General features: G+C 37.0%; 1 protein-coding gene across 6 annotated transcripts in view; it reads right to left on the bottom strand.

Moving 5' to 3' along the window:
* Positions 1-13,350, bottom strand: part of PFKFB1 (6-phosphofructo-2-kinase/fructose-2,6-biphosphatase 1) — a 73,847-nt gene that overhangs the window by 53,797 nt on the left and 6,700 nt on the right. Inside the window, exon 1 of one of the 6 annotated variants that reach the window (XM_025468521.3) lies at positions 11,013-11,172. The exons of the other annotated variants lie outside the window; for them this stretch is intronic. The gene's annotated coding sequence lies outside the window, so the exon portion shown is untranslated. Of the gene's footprint in view, positions 1-11,012; positions 11,173-13,350 lie in introns of those variants that run through there. 6 annotated transcript variants of the gene reach the window in all.

Genomic DNA, 13,350 nt, shown 5'->3' on the forward strand with positions numbered 1-13,350 from the left:
TCATCATTAGGGAGATGCAAATAAAAACTGCAATGAGTTATCACCTCACCCCTGTCAGATTGATTAAAATTAAGAACAGAGGAAATGGGGTGCCTGCGTGGATCAGTGGTTGAACATCTGCCTTCAGCTCAGGTTGTGATCCCGGGATTCTGGGATCAAGTTCCACATCAGGCTCACAGCAGGAAGTCTGCTTCTCCCTCTGCCTGTGTCTCTGCCTCCCTTTCTGTGTCTCTCATGAATAAATAAATAAAATCTTTTTTTTTCTTAAAGAACAGAGGAAACAACAGGTGTTGGTGAGGATGTGGAGAAAGGGGAACACTCATACACTGTTGATGGGAATGCTAATTTGTGCAGCCACTGTGGAAACCAGAATGGAGGTTACTCAAAAGCTAAAAATAGAACTATTCTTTTATCTGGTAATCACATACTGAGTACTTCCAAAATACAAAAAAAACAAAAAACAAAAAACCCCCACCAATTCAAATGGATACATACACCCCTGCATTTGTAGCAGCATTATTTATGATAGCCAAATTATGGAAGCAGCCCCAGAGTCCATTGACTGATGAATGAATAAAGAAGATGCGGTATGTGTATGTATATGTATACGTGTATCTATATCTATCTGTCTATAACGGAAAATCATTTAGCCATTAAAAAAATGAAATCTTGCCATTTGCAATGACATGAATGGAGCTAGAGCGTATAATCTAAGAAAAAGAAGTCAGAGAAAGACAAATACTATATGATTTCACTCATGTGGAATTTAAGAATCAAAGCAAATGAGCAGAGGAAAAGGGAGAAAGTGAAAGAGAGACCAAGGAACAGACTCTTAACTATTGAGAACAAACCGATGGTTACCAGAAAGGAGATGGGTGGGGGGAATGGGTGAAATAAGTGATGGGGATTAAGGAGGGCACTTATGATGATCACTAGGTGATGTATAGAATTGTTGAATCACTATATTGTACACCTGAAGCTAATATAACACTGTATGTTAACTATTCTGGAATTAAAATAAAATCTTAAATAAAAAGGAAATGATACCAGAAGGGAGCTAGAGTGTGGGAAACTAACTACAACAGAAATGTTAAACATCTGGATAAATGTATTTTCTGAATCTTAGAGTCCTTTGAAACATGCAGGCAAAAAATAACATATTATTATTATATTATATTATATTATATTATATTATATTATATTATATCCCCAATGTCTGTATGTGTAGAATATTAGGTAAATATCGCATGAAGTGAGAAGCATAAATTGGCATGTGAAAGTAAAATTTATACATTCATATTGAAGTGGTAACAAATTGATTCTATTCAGACTGAAAAGTTAAATGTATATTTTCTAATCCTTAGGGAAACCATTAAAAATTCTGCCAGATTAATAGTAAAAATCACTGAATAAAAAAAGAAATACTAAAAACTGTTCAAATCAATTTTGAAAAAGCAGAAAAATAAGGAAGGGTTGAAGTAAAAAAAGGGGGGGACAGAAAAGACATAAGAAAATAGTACATCTAAATCCAAATATAACAATAATTACATGGAAGGTAAATGGCATAAGCACACTAATAAAGAGAGAGCCCAAAATATTTTGGGTTAAAAATCCCATTACATGAATATAAGATGTAAAGGCTAATCTCTTCAGGAAAAAGAAGACAGGGAAAGACTTCTCAGCCTATTTTATGAGGCCAGTATTTTTTTTAAAGATTTTATTTATTTATTCCTGAGAGGCAGATAGAGAGAGAGAGAGAGAGAGAGAGAGAGAGAGAGGCAGAGACATAGGCAGAGGGAGAAGCAGGCTCCATGCAGGGAGCCTGATATGGGACTCGATCCCAGGACCCCAAGATCACGCCTTGGGCCAAAGGCATGTGCCAAACCACTGAGCCACCCAGGTGTCCCTAGGACACCAGTATTATCTTGAAACCCAAACCAGAGAAACAATGGTACAAAAATGAAAAATATCATTCAATGCCTCCATCATCTTAGGCACAAAAGTCCTCAAAACATTTGGCAAATCAAATTTGGCCATTCATAAAATAAATGGTAGTACAATATAACCAAGCATGGTTTATACCAAAAATGTAAGACTGATTCAATATATAAAAATTAATCAGAGGGGCGTGGCAAGATTGAGGGGCAGGGCAAGTGGCTGAGGAGTAGGCTCCCCAAGTCACCTGTCCCCACCAACTTACCTAGATAACTTTCAAATCATCCTGAAAAACTATGAATTCAACGTGAGATTTATTTATTTATTTTTAATAAATTTATTTTTTATTGGTGTTCAATTTACCAACATACAGAATAACACCCAGTGCTCATCCCGTCAAGTGTCCCCCTCAGTGCCCATCACCCACTCACCCCTACCCCCCGCCCTCCTCCCCTTCCATCACCCCTAGTTTGTTTCCTAGAATTAGGAGTCTTTATGTTCTGTCTCCCATTCGGATATTTCCCACACATTTCTTCACCCTTCCCTTATATTCCCTTTCACTATTATTTATATTCCCCAAATGAATGAGAACATATCAATGTGAGATTTAAAGAGAGAACAACTGGAATGCTACAGAGAGAAGAGTTTGCACTTCTAAAGTACAACTCATTTGTAGCCACTCTGCACTGAGCAAACTAACTTTAGAAAGAAGAACTCAACACAAAAGAATCAGAAACAGTACTCTCTCCCACAGAGTTACAGAATTTGGATTACAATTCAATGTCAGAAAGTCAATTCTGAAGCACAATTATAAAGCTACTGGTGGCTCTGGAAAAAAAGCATAAAGGATTCAAGAGACTTCATGACTACAGAATTTAGATCTAATCAGGCTGAAATTAAAACTCAATTAAATGAGATGCAATCCAAACTGAAGGTCTTAACGACGAGGATTAATGAGGTAGAAGAAAGAGTGAGTGACATAGAAGACAACTTAATGGCAAGGAAGGAAGCTGAGGAAAAAAGAGATAAACAATTAAAAGACCATGATGAAAGGTTAAGGGAAATAAATGATAGCCTAAGAGGGAAAAATCTACATATAATTGGGGATCCAGCGAGCGCCAAAAGGGACAGAGGGCGAGAAAGCATATTTGAACAAATCATAGCTGAGAACTTCCCTCATTTGGGGAGGGAAACAGGCAATCAGACCCAGAAGATAGAGAGGTTCCCCCCCTTAAAATCAATAAAAACCCCTCAACACCTCGACATTTAATAGTGAAACGTAGAAATTCCAAAGAAAAAGAGAAAATCCTTAAAGCAGCAGGAGATGAGAGATCACTAACTTATAGGGAGAGAAATAGTAGATTAACAGCAGACCTCTACACAGAGACCTGGCAGGCCAGAAAGGGCTGGCAGGTTATATTCAGGGTCCAAAATGAGAAGACCATGCAGCCAAGAATACGTTATCCAGCAAGGTTCTCATTCAGAATAGAAGCAGAGATAAAGAGCTTCCAAGATAGGCAGAAACTGAAAGAATATGTGACCACCAAACCAGCTCTGCAAGAAATATTAAGGGGGCACTGTATAAGAAAGAGGAAGTCCAAAGAAATAATCCACAAAACCAAGGACTGAATAGGTATTATGATGACAATAAATTCATATCTTTCAATAGTAACTCTGAACCTGAATGGGCTAAATGATACCATGAAACACACAGGGTTTCAGACTGGATAAAACAGCGAGACCCATCTATTTGCTGTCTACAAGAGACTCATTTGAGACCTAAGGACACTTACATCCTGAAAATGAAAGGGTGGAGAACCATTTACCATTCAAATGGTCCTCAACAAAATGCAGGGGTAACCATCCTCATATCAGATAAATTAAAGTTTATCCCAAAGACGGCAGTAAGAGATAAAGAGGGACACTAAATCATACTTAAAGGATCTATCCAACAAAAGAAACTAACAATAATGAATATTTATGGCCCTAATGTGAGAGCTGCCAAGTATATCAATCAATTACTAACCAAAGTTAAGACATACTTAGATAATAATACACATATACTAGGAGACTTCAACACGGTGCATTTCTTTCAAATGACAGATATTCTAAGCACAACATATCCAAAGAAACAAGAGCTTTAAATGATACACTGGACCAAATGGATTTCACAGATATTTACAGAACTTTACATGCAAACGCAACTGAATACACATTCTTCTCCAGTGTACATGGAACTTTCTCCAGAATAGACCACATACTCAGTCACAAATCAGGTCTTAACCGATGCCAAAAGATTGGGATTGTCCCTTGCATATTTTCAGACCATAATGCTTTGAAACTAGAACTCAATCACAAGAAGAAATTTGGAAGAAATTCAAACACATGGAAGTTAAAGACCATCCTGCTAAAAGATGAATGGTCAACCAGAAAATTAGAGAAGAATTAAAAAGATTCATGGAAACTAATGAGAATGAAGATACAACTGTTCAAAATCTTTGAGATACAGCAAAAGCACTCCTGAGAGGGAAATCCATTGCAATACAAGCATCCCTCAAAAAATTGGAAAAAAACGCAAATACACACCTAACCTAACCTTGCACCTAAAGGAGCTAGAGAAAAACCAGCAAATAGATCCTACACCCAGCAGAAGAGAGTTAATAAAGATTCGAGCAGAACTCAATGAAATTGAGACCAGAAGAACTGTGGAACAGACTAACAAAACCAGGAGTTGGTTCTTGGAAAGAATTAATAAGATAGATAAACCATTAGTCAGCCTGGCATGGGACTCGATCCCGGGTCTCCAGGATCAAGCCCTGGACTGAAGATGGCGCTAAACTGCCGAGCTAAACTGCCGAGCCACCCGGGCTGCCCAACAAATGATTTTAAAAACATCTTATGAGCAGCTATATGCCAGTAAATTAGGCAATCTAGAAGAGATGGACGCATTTCTGGAAAACCACAAACTACCAAAACTGGAACAGGAAGAAACAGAAAATCTGAACAGGCCAATAAATAACCAGGCAGGAAAATGAAGCAGTTATTAAAAACCTCCTAAGACACAAAAGTCCAGGGCCAGATGGCTTCCCAGGGGAATTCTATCAAACGTTTAAAGAAGAAACAAAACCTACTCTACTAAAGCTGTTCTGAAAGATAGAAAGGGATGGAATACTTCCAAACTCATTCTATGAGGCCAACATCACCTTAGTTCCAAAACCAGACAAAGACCCCACTAAAAAGAAGAATTATAGACCAATATAATATCCCTGATGAACACAGATGCAAAAATTCTCAACAAGATACTAGCCAATAGGATCCAACAGTACATTAAAGAGATAATTCACCATGACAATGTGGGATTTATCCCTGTGATGCAACGCTGGTTCAACACTTGTAAAGCAATCAATGTGATAGATCATATCAACAAGAGGAAAAACAAGAACCATATGATCCTCTCAATAGATGCAGAGAAAGCATTTGACAAAATACCGCATCCATTCCTGATCAAAACTCTTCAGAGTGTAGGGATAGAGGGAACATTACTCAGCATCTTAAAAGTCATCTATGAGAAGCCCACAACAAATATCATACTTAATGGGGAAACACTGGGAGCCTTTTTCCTAAGATCAGGAACACTACAGGGCTGTCCACTCTCCCCACTGCTATTCAACACAGTAGTAGAAGTCCTAGCCTCAGCAATCAGGCAACAAAAAGAAATAAAAGGCATTCAAATTGGCAAAGAAGAAGTCAAACTCTCCCTCTTTGCAGACGACATGATGCTGTACTTAGAAAACCCAAAAGTCTCCACCCCAAGATTGCTAGAACTCATACAGCAATTCGGCAGTGTGGCAGGATACAAAATCAATGCCCAGAAGTCAGTCGCAATTCTCTACACCAACAATGAGACTGAAGAAAGGTAAATTAAGGAGTTAATCCCATTTAGAGTTGCACCCAAAAGTATAGGATACCTAGGAATAAACTTTACCAAAGAGGTAAAGGATCTATACCCTAAAAACTACAGAACACTTCTGAAAGAAATGGAGGAAGACACAAAGAGATGGAAAAATATTCCATGCTCATGGATTGGAAGAATTAATATTGTGAAAATGTCAATGCTACCCAGGGAAATTTACACGTTTAATTGAATCCCTATCAAAATAGCATGGACTTTCTTCAGAGAGTTGGAACAAATCATCTTAAGATTTGTGTGTAAACAGAAAAGACCCCAAATAGCCAGAGGAATATTGAAAAAGAAAACTAGAGCCAGGGTCCTCACAATGTCGGATTTCAAGTTGTACTACAAAGCTGTGATCGTCACGACAGTGTGGTACTGGCACAAAAACAGACACATAGATCAATGGAACAGAATAGGGAATCCAGAAATGGCCTCTCAACGCTATGGTCAACTAATATTCAACAAAGCAGGAAAGACTTTCCACTGGAAAAAGGACAGTCTCGTCAATAAATGGTGCTGGGAAAATTGGACATCCATGTGCAGAAGAATGTAACTATACCATTCTCTTACACCATACACAAAGATAAACTCAAAATGGATGAAAGATCTAAACATGAAACAGGAATCCATCAAAATCCTAGAGGAGAACACAGGCAACACCCTTTTTGAACTTGGCCACAGCAACTTCTCGCAAGATACATCCATGAAGTCAAGGGAAACAAAAGCAAAAATGAACTATTGAGACTTATTCAAGGTAAAAAGCTTCTGCACAGCCAAAGAAACAGTCAACAAAACTAAAAGACAACCTACAGAACGGGAGAAGATATTTGCAAATGACCTATCAGATAAAGTGCTAGTATCCAAGATCTATAAAGAACTTGTGAAACTCAACAGCAAAGAAACAAATAATCCAATCATGAAATGGGCAAAAGACATGAACAGAAATTTCAGAGAGGAAGACATAGACATGGGCAACAAGCACATGAGAAAATGCTCCACATCACTGGCCATCAGGGAAATACGAATCAAAACCACAATGAGATACCACCTCACACCATGAGAATGGTGAAAATTAACAAGGCAGGAAACCACAAATGTTGGAGAGCATGTGGAGAAAGGGGAACCCTCTTGCACTGTTGGTGGGAATGTGAACTGGTGCAGCCAATCTGGAAAACTGTGTCGAGGTTCCTCAAAGAGTTAAAATAGAACTGTCCTGTGACCCAGCAGTTGTACTGCTGGGGATTTGCCCCAAAGATGCAAATGCAGTGAAACGCTGGGATACCTTCACCCCAATGTTTATAGCAGCAATGTCCACAATAGCCAAACTGTGGAAGGAGCCTCGGTGTCCATCGAAAGATGAATGGATAAAGAAGATGTGGTTTATGTATACAACGGAATATTACTCAACCATTAGAAATGACAAATACCCAACATTTGCTTCAATGTGGTTAGAACTGGAGGGTATTATGCTGAGTGAAATAAGTCAATTGGAGAAGGACAAACATTTTATGGTCTCATTCATTTGGGGAATGTTAAAATAGTGAAAGGGAATAAAGTGGTAGGGAGAGAAAATGAGTGGGAAATATCAGTGAGGGTGACAGAACATGAGAGACACATAACTCTGGGAAAGGAACAAGGGGTAGTGGAAAGGGAGGTGGGCAGGGGTTTGGGGGGACTGGGTGATGGGCCCTGACAGGATGAGCAGTGGTTGTTATGCTATATGTTGGCAAATTGAACTCCAATAAAACAAAATATACAAAAAAAACCCTCAACCAATGTTTTCGAAAGTATAGGATTAGATACACCAAGCAGATATTAAGGTAAATAAAAGTAATGTCATAATATCAGAAAAAAAATTGTTTTTAGGCAAAATGTCAAAAATACCAAGTTTCCAGAAATATTTTCCTTACACTTTGATAAAATATTAATTTCACCAGGAACATATAGCAGTTGTAAATTTTTTTATAATTACTTATATAGCTTCAAAATTGACAGAGTTACAAGGAGACATCAACACATTTTTCATCTCAACAAGTAGAGAATACCTCAGAAGTATGTTTAGAACATTTGAGCAAGATTAACAAACGTGACTTGACATATATACTATAGTAAACTCAACTGTAAAATGTATATTTTTTTCGGGGATCCCTGGGTGGCTCAGCAGTTTAGTGCCTGCCATTGGCTCAGGACATGATCCTGGAGTCCCGGGATCGAGTCCCACATCGGGCTCCCTGCATGGAGCCTGCTTCTCCCTCTGCCTGTGTCTCTGCTCCTCTCTCTCTCTGTGTCTCTCATGAATAAATAAAATAAATAAAAATAAAAAAAAATCTTAAAAAAATGTATATTTTTTTCAAGTGCTTATGGAATGTTTACCAAAAATGGCCTTTTGTTGGTCCATGAAGCAAATATAAATATGTTTCAAAGAATTGAAATAATAACAAGTACAAGAATGAAAAAAAAAAAGGATGCCTAGGTGGCTTAGTGGTTGAGCGTCTGCCTTTGGCTCAGGACATGATCCTGAAGTCCTGGGATAGAGTCCCACTTTGGGCTCCCTGCATGGAGCCTCCTTCTCCCTCTGCCTGTGTCTCTGCCTCCGTGTGTGTGTGTGTGTGTGTGTGTGTGTGTGTGTGTGTGTCTCTCATGAATAAATAAGTAAAAGCTTTAAAAAAATTAAAAAGAATTACAAGAATGTAGTCAAGAATGTAATCAAACTGGAAATGGCAGGGGCACTTGATCTGCCAAAAAGGAAGCTGGTGGGTTGACTGGCTCCAAATTCCTGGAGGCCTCCTGCTGTGTTAGGCATTAACCCTTTAGTTGCTAAATGGTGGTTAGTAGGTCCCAGCAGTCCTAGATAAAGGGATGAAGTGCCCAGGGTAATAGGGTACCTGGTGGGGAAACTAAGAAAGCCAGGAACAGTGTTTATTTACCAAATAATCTAGAAATAATTTAAAAGTCATTATGTCCACACAATCATGAATCTGAGGAATATCAGTCCTATTTTTTAATCATTCTTATTTAATAGGTAAATTATAGCACCCGATGCTTATAACTCAAAAAAAACGAAAGTCTGAAAATTAATGAGCTGAGCACTTAACTCCAGAAGGTAAAAAAAAAATCAAAAGAAAGTGAAAGAAATAGAATAATGATAAGTAAAAAATTGTTAAATGGGAAACAAAGACATAACAGAAAAGTAAAGAGTCAAAAGTTGATTATTTTTAAAAACTTGTAAAAGTGAAAAACTTTTGGCAAGATTGATCAAAACGAAAATGAGAAGATACCAATAAACAATATTAGAACAAAAGAGAGGCTATAACTGCAAATACAACAGAGATTTAAAAAATCCTAAGTTGGACGTCTGGGTGGCTCATTAGTTGAGCTTCTGCCTTTGGCTCGGGAAGTGGTCCAGGGGTTTTGGGTTTTTTTTTTTTTTAATACACTGTAAGTCTTTATTACAAACCAAACCTTCCTCACATTGATGCTAGGCAGCCCTAAATGCATGGATGTTTTATTTTCCAAAATATCATCAGTAAATCAGCTGGTTTGAACTTGCAACACATTTTTCTGTAGAAACAATATTGTAAATCATGGTTTGTTTCAGAAACTTGTCTGAAAAACCCTATTGAAACTATAATGCAGCTCTATATCTGAAGTTAAAACTATACATAGAGAAAACATATTTTTCTTTTCCTATTTTTGTATACACCATAAATATAATTAGGCAAATGGGAAAGACAAAATAACCTTCAGTAGATACAATAATTTTTAAATGTGTTGAATTAGAGATAACTAAACCAAATGGAAAAGATGCCTTCAGTAAAATGGGTTTTTAGATTTGCTTTTGGATGTTAGCAATTGAGAAAAATTAAATTTATTTTGGGAGTGATAAAATAAATGGAGAGATGTGAAGACTAACAGGAATTTGTGGGCAGTCTCAGAGTCTTTGAACATTTGTTGTAATTTTTTGTTCATTTAATTTTATTTTAATACTTTTTACTTTTTCCCTTGGTATTTATAGACTGCCAACACCAACAATTAAGTCAGTTTTATTTATTTGAATTATAATTAAAGCATATGTTTTTATTTGAAAGCACCAAACTTCTCTAACTGCCTCTCCTAATCTTTCATGGTTAAAAGTTCTTCTGAACTCCTTTAGATTAATTTCTCTATTTTACTGCATTATATTTTTCTTATTATTATTAATATTTTCTGCTTACTTCCTTTTTTTGGTACTTCTACAGATATACACCAAATAGAGCTTTATTGAAAATATGTATTCATAGATCAATGGAACAGAATAGAGAATCCAGAAGTGGACCCTCAACTTTATGGTCAACTAATATTCGATAAAGGAGGAAAGACTATCCACTGGAAGAAAGACAGTCTCTTCAATAAATGGTGCGGTGTTTTGGGATTGAGTCCCACATCAGGCTTCCTGCATAGAACCTGCTTCTTCCTCTGCCTGTGCCTCTGCCTCTGTCTCTCTGTGTCTTTCATGAATAAATAAATAAAACCTTTAAAAAATAAAAAATCCGAAGATAAGAACTTCAAGCAAATAAATTTAAAAAGTGAAATGAAAGAGAAAAATTCGTAGAAAACCATAACTTAAAAATATTGACAAGTAGAAATAGCAAACTGGAATGATTCTATAACTATTTTTAAAAATTGCATCAGTTAAATTTTTTCTTATAAAGAAGATAGCAGGCTCAGATGTTTTTATCTGGAAGCTGTGTCAAATATTTAAAGAACACATAGTTTTTTGGATGACCTCTATCAGAAAATAGAATGAAAGGAAATCATTTGTACTTCATTTTATGTCGCCAAAATCAAATAGAGAAACATGAGAACCATGGAAAAATTACAAACCAAGCTCATTCATGAACAAAATGCTAAATTCCTAAATAAAATATTAATGAACTAAATCCAGCAGTTTTTATTTATCCTAGGACTGTGAGATCAGTTCAACACAAGAAAAACCTGTAATGTAATTCACATTAACAAATTAAAATAGAAAATTAACATGTCATCTTAAGAAATATAGAAAAGATTTTTAATAAAGTTCAAAGTCTACTTATTAAAAAAATCCTATTGGCAAACTCAGAATAAACTGGAACTTCCAGTGCACCTGGGTGGATCAGTGGTTGAGCATCTGCCTTTGGCTCAGGTCTTGATCCCGGAGTCCTGGGATTGAGTCCTGCATCAGGCTCCCCATGGGGAGCCTGCTTCTTCCTCTGCCTCTTTCTGTGTTTCTCGTGAACAAATAAAAAATCTTTAAAAAATTAACTGGAACTTCCTTAACCTGTTAAATGGTATCTACAAAAAACGACTGCAAATTTACTCAATGGTGAAACTTTAAAAACATTCTCTTTAGGGATGCTTGGGTGGCTCAGTCATTTAAGCAGTTAAGCTCTGCCTTTGGCTCAGGTCATGATCCCGGGGTCCTGGGATCAAGCCCCATATATGGTTCCCTGCTCAGTAGAGAGCCTGCTTCTCCATCTCCCTCTGCTGCTCCCCTTGCTTGTGTTCTCTCTCAAGCTCTCTCTTGCTGTCAAATAAATAAATAAAATCTTAAAAAAACCCATTCTCCTTAAAATTATGATCAACATAACAATACACACTATTAACATTTCTATTCAGCATTGTACTTAAAATGGTGTGTTTGAGGTGAGAGGTCCTAGGAGTACAGTAATATAAGAAAAACAGATACAAAAATATAAAGATGAGAGGTGAAAAAGAAAACTGTCATTAACCTATAAGTTATCAAAATTAATAATAAAGTTAATGAGGTTATTTAGTTACAAATGCAATAGACAGTAATTACAATTATATTTGCATACATTAGCAATAAACTGCTATGAAATGCAATTTTCTAAAAAGGTATTGTTTACAATAGCAACAAGAAATAAAGAAATTTCTTATAATGATGTACAAGTCCTTTCAAATCATAAAACTTCACTCAAATTACATGAAAAGATTTTAAATAGATGGAGAGATATACTGTGTTTACAGAAGACCCAATGTCACAAAGTCGTTAACTCCACCTTAAACTGATCTACAGATTGAATGCAATTCCAATCAAAATCCCCAAATTTTGTCTGTGTGTATAACTTGAAAAGCTGATTCCAAAATTTATGTGGGCAAAAATTTTCACTGCAGTATTGTTCATAACCAAAAACTAGAAACTACCTAATTGTGCACCAACAGTAAAATGGATAAACAAACCATGAGATTTCACAAAATGTAGTACTACACAGCAAGGAGAATAAATATAACTACATGCAACAATAATATAGATGGCACACAAAACACAACATTGAATGAGAAAACAAGTCCAGATGAACATACACAGTTTTCCAAGCACTTTATACATATTAATGGACTTAATTCTCAGAACATCATTGATTGTGTTAATCTCCTCACCCATTGTCCCCTTTGGGACCAGGCAGTTCTAAAAAGGATGCTCCAAGCAAAAGGTAATTCAGATCTTTCAGTGGTAAATAGACTCCTCAGCAAGGGAGGTGAGACAGACTTTGCCTAGGGCAAGATATGGCAATCACTAAGTTTATTGTCTCTGTGGTCTGATATAATTCAGTCAATCACTAATGAGAGACCGTCTTAGGCACAGTCCACGCTTGCCTATGGTGAGTAGTAGGGTGAGTGGAAGTACAGCAATAAACATATGCTATGTGCCAGGTTCTGAGCTTGATGCTGAGGATATGATGGGCAAAAAGACCACACATCCATCTTCTAGTTTAAATAATAACTAACATTTATGGAGCACTTACTATGAGCTGGACATTTTAAGCATTTTATATACTTTACTCTCTAATCTTTATAACAACACTATTATTCACTTCTTTTTACAGATGAAGAAATGGATGCACAGGGAGGTAAAGAGACTTGCCCAAAGTCACAGAGGCAGGAGGTGGCAGATCTGGGATTAAAACCTAGGCAGTCTGGATCCAGACATCTGAATCACTGAATTGTCCCAACAACACAGTGTGAGAAGAATTAGTTCTGTTTTGCAGCCGAGGAAAGAGACGCTCAGAACTAAAGTGGGCACATATTTGTTTTGTACCCTCTATGTAACAGAGACTATACTAGGAGACTTACATATATTTTTCTGCAACCTGAAAGAGTTCACAGGAATACAGGGTCCTAACTCTAGAGGACCCAAGTATGCAGAGACTGGTTTGCCTGCTTGCCAACTGAACCCAACAGCCCCTTGGAAAGAATTAAAGTGGTTGGCTGGATGGGGGGTGGGATGTAATTCTCCGTCTCATCCAGGTCCCTAGATCTCTAGATGAGTGAGTGAAATTCCTGGTGGAGAGAAGGAAAGAGAATAGGAGGCTGGGTTTTTCCACCTCTTCCTCTTCTTCCTCTATCTACATCTTGCACACTACACACCATATTTAATATCCTACATCTTCCTGTATTCTCTAAGCAACTACCTCTCTTCCCAA

Source organism: Canis lupus, chromosome X (genome assembly GCF_003254725.2).
Source record: "Canis lupus dingo isolate Sandy chromosome X, ASM325472v2, whole genome shotgun sequence".
Classification (NCBI taxonomy): Eukaryota; Metazoa; Chordata; class Mammalia; order Carnivora; family Canidae; genus Canis; species Canis lupus.